The sequence below is a fragment of the Penaeus japonicus genome, unplaced genomic scaffold (assembly GCF_977035675.1).
Source record: "Penaeus japonicus unplaced genomic scaffold, GWHDUDI00000001_assembly GWHDUDI00000008, whole genome shotgun sequence".
In the NCBI taxonomy this organism is placed as follows: domain Eukaryota; kingdom Metazoa; phylum Arthropoda; class Malacostraca; order Decapoda; family Penaeidae; genus Penaeus; species Penaeus japonicus.
In genome coordinates, this window is record NW_028234410.1 from 39,401,097 (window position 1) to 39,406,096 (window position 5,000).

The following is a 5,000-nucleotide window of genomic DNA, read 5'->3' on the forward strand; positions in this document are numbered from 1 at the left end:
CTAATATATAATTGATGAATAGATAACGAGATTGATAGATATATAATTCCAGTATATGATATACCTCACGAATACAAAAAAAAAAACAAAAAAAAAACATAAGCACATAGATAAAAAAAAAAAAAAGATAATAATAATAATAAAATGATAATAATAAATAAAAAAAACAGATTAACGAGAAACCCTCAACAAACAATATTTCCAATTCAACTAACATACAATAAATAAATTCAAAATACAGCTTTCCCTCGCACTAAATTCTTTCCACAGCCACACAGATAACTTTTTCCTTCCTCAACCATTTGCGTGATTTAGTGTGCAAGTTCAACCTACTCTGCAACCAAAGGTAATTTTAAGGTTGCGAGGGAAAAGAGGGGGGGGTTCTTAAGGCTTTCTCGTGTAAGAGGGTATTGTGGTTATGGTGTGTGATAGTGAATGGTGCTGTTGTTTGTCTTTTTTTGGGATTATGTACTATCTATATCACTGTAATAGTTATTTTTATTATTATCATTTTTTATTATTATCATTATTATTATTATTATTACTATTATTGCTATTATTGCTATTATCATTATTATTATTATCATCATTATTATTACTATTATTATTATTATCATTATTGTTATTACTATTATTTTTATTATTATTATCATTATCATTATTACCTTATCATCCAGTTGATCATTATCGGTGTTATCATAATCACTATAAATTGTCATCATCAGCATCATTATTGTCATCTTTATAATCATCATCCCATCCCTTGTTATTATCATTACTATCTTCACGACCTTCATAATAGTCATAAACATCATTATCATCTTATCTTTATCATTATCACAAAAGCATCATTAACATCATGATCTTCATCATAATCATCACCTTAGTAATAATTATCATTGTCATCATGATTTAAACTATCTTTGTGATCTTCACCACAATTATCATCATGATGATAATCAGTAACCATTGTTATTGTTATAAATGTCAGTGTCATAATCGTTATTATCATTATCGTTAATTCTTATTATCATCACCGATATTGTTATCACCATTAATGTCAATACAATTATAATTATTATTATCACTATTGACTTCATTATGTTTTATATTATTATCATAATTACTTGTGTTATTATCATTATCATAATTATGATTATACCATTATCATTGTTATCATTATTAACATCATCATTATTACACTTACCATTATCCTCATCATCATTATCATCACTAACTATCATTATCAATATTATTGCTCATAGTATCATCATCATCACCATTGTTATTACTATCACAACAATTATTATTCATACGATTATCACCACCATTATCTTAATTAATATTACAGTTATCAATATTATTCATAGTAGTAGTAGTAGCAGGGAAAGTAGTATTAATAATATCAAAACTTCATCAGAAAATTTCCTTAACAATTCAGAAATAACCATTATCATTTCGCCATAGAATAATGCCTTTCATAACCCTTATGAACCACCGATAATATTCCCCAGTACAAACACACACGTTCAAAACTTGTTCAAACTCGGAATAAGTTCAAAGCACGCGATTCGGCAACTTGGCAACATCTGGCAACTTCCGCTCATAAACAAAACTTTATTAAGATTTTTTTTTTTTTTTTTTTTCAAAGGCCAACCTGTCAATAAAGATGAAGTAGATTGGCAGTTAATGGAGCTGTGGTAATTCTATAACGTGTTGGTGATTAGCTATGGTGTGTGGGGGGGGGGAGGGGAAAGTAGAAAAATAAATAAAATGGACAGGTCTTAGTTAGCATTTTGATTATGTTCACACTCTACCTATTTTATTTATTTGGATAGATTGATATTGGGTGATGATTTTATGAGCGAGTGTGATTTTTTTTTTTTTTTTTTTTTTTTTTTTTTTTGTGGTGTGTGTTTTTTTGGTTTTGTGGGGGGGGTGTGTGGTGTTTTGTGAGGTGTGGTGGTGGGGGGGGTGGGGGGGGGGGTGGTGTGTGGTGGTGTGGGTGGGGGGGGGGTGGTTTGGGGGGGGGGTGGGGGGGGGGTGGTGGGTGTTTGTGTGGTTGGTGTGGGGGGGGGGGGGGGGTGGGGGGGGGGGGGGGGGGGGGGGGGGGGAGGTGTGATGTTTAGTGTACAGTTGGATTTTGGGCAGTATTTTCTATATGAGTCGATATAGTTATAAATTAGAAATTTAACACTCATACAAAAACAATTTACAATAAATCTTTACTTGTGGTTTACTGTGCGTTACAGAGTAGGGATTTAAGTGAGTTTTGTGTGTTGTTATGATAAACTGATTCGAAGGAGTCCTGATATTTTCCTACATTCGAAGACACAAGATACGCAGAGCACGCATAAGATAAGGTAATACATAGCATCTCACCTATAACACAGCTTAGAAAGAATACAAGATCTACACAGAACACACACAAGACATATATGTATACATATCTAGATCATGTAGAGATATATATATCTTTTTAGAACTATCCGCTCTCTCGGATACCTTGCCTCCATTCTCACTCTCTCTCGCTCTCTCTCCATTCTCCTCCCTCGCCTCTCACTCTCTCTCCCTCTCTTCTCGCTCCTCTCCTCCCGCTCCCCTCTCTCTCCTCCTCTTCGCTCTCTCCTCTATCTTATCGCCTATCTCCCACGCTAGCTCTCAAGCTCTCTCTCTCTCTCGTACTTCCTCTCTATCTCTCTCTCTCTCTCTCTCGCCTTCTCTCCTCTCTCCTCTCACCTCTTTCTCTCTCTCCTCCTCTCTCCCTCTCGTCATCTTCTCTCTCTCTCTCTCTCTCTCTCTCTCTCTCTCTCTCTCTCTCTCTCTCTCTCTCTCTCTCTCTCTCTCTCTCTCTCTCTCTCTCTCTCTCTCTTTCTCTTTTGTGTGTGTGTGTGTGTGTGTGTGAATATGTGAGTGCGTTCGTGTGTGTGTGCGTGTGTGTGTGTGTGTGTGTGTTGTGTCTTATTTTTTACTGAACACAAATCAACCTCCCCATTTCGCCAAACCTCGTTTTGCAATGATTACAGTTGTTTTTTTTTTTTGGCATTTGCATTATTCTTGCATTATTTTCTTTTGTACTTTTTTTCTCTTAGGTGTTCCAATCGGCCTTCCCCTGCTCCCTGCTCTATTGTTCTGCAACACATGGGATTGAACAAGCCTACAATGGGCTGAACATCAGAAATTTTCCCCCTGGTTTTTCCATTGTTTTTTCTCGTCATCAAACATACACACGCATATATACTTACACACACACACACACACACACACACACACACACACACACACACACATACACACACACATACATATATATACTGTATATATATATATATATATATATATATATATATATATATTTATATATATATATACATATATAGTATATATAATATATATATATATAACATATATATAATCCATAATTATATAATTAAATATAATATAGATAAATATATATATAGATATATATATATATATACATATATACATATATATATATATATATGATATATATATAATGCATATATATATATGTTATATATGTATATAGATATATATATATATATAATTTATTTATATATATATATATGTATGTATGATGTATGTATGTGTGTGTGTATGTGTATGTATGTATAACGTATATATATATATATATATATATATATATATGTATATATGTTGTATATATACTATATATATAGATATATATATATATATATATATAGATAATATATATAGATAATATATATATAAAAATATATATTATATATATATATAATATATATATATATGTATATATGATATATATATATAAATATATATATAAATATATATACAATAGAGATAGATAGATAGAGAGAATAGATATTGTGGTGTGTGTGTGAATATCGCTCTATCTATCTTTCTAACTAACTATATAGATATATATATATATATATAATATAAATATATATAGAATTATATAATATATATATAGTTATATTTATATTTATAATATCTATATATATATATTTAATAAATATATATATAATATATATATAATAAAAAGGTTTAGCATCTGAGGTGCATAATATTTAACCCTTACCAGATTCTGTCATCAACCCATAATATCATAACTCCCTTTAAATTTCCATTATATACTTGTCGTCAAGTGAGGCCGGCAAGCTTGTCAGGTCAAGAGAGGTCACACAGCAACCATGTCACGTCGGGCCATGAAGAAACATGCAACAAACAACGTAGGCAACAAGGATCAGTGTGGCCCGGCAACACCCTCAGCTCTGTGGCTGAAATTAGAAATTATGTTTGGTTGGTTGCTCGCCAAGGCTACATTGCAAGCTTAGATTTCTGTTTGGGCTTTGCAACATCATGGTCTTTTAAGGTGAATATTCAGAATCATAGGAAATTGTGAAACTGGTGTTTTAAATCGCAAGAATAATAGTAATTATAATATAAATAGTAGTTAGCATTATCATTATTATATTTCATTTTTTCCAATGTATATTATCATTAGCAGAGCTGTAATAATCATTATCATTACGGTGATAAGAGCAATACACTTATGGGGATGAAAATAGCAATAATAATATTATATATATATTATTATGATAATAGTAATTATAATATAAATAATGATAAATAATAATAATAAATAAATAATAGTAATTATAATATAAATAGTAGTTATCATTATCATTATTATATTTCATTTTTTCCAATGTATTTTATCATTAGCAGAGGTATAATAATCATTATCATTGCGATGATAAGAGCAATACATTTATGGGGATAAAAATAGTAATGATAATAGCAACAGACTTGATATCACTTTCTAGCAGTGGTTTACTAACTAAATCAGATAGTATAATGCACCAAATATCAAGCGACGGTTGCAATATGGCACAATAAGCCACTTAGGTCTTCTCGATATTACCCTACGTCTCCTTGTAGTATTAGCGTTCAAAGGCGAGAGGCCATATGGAACCTCTCCCTCTACCTCTCCC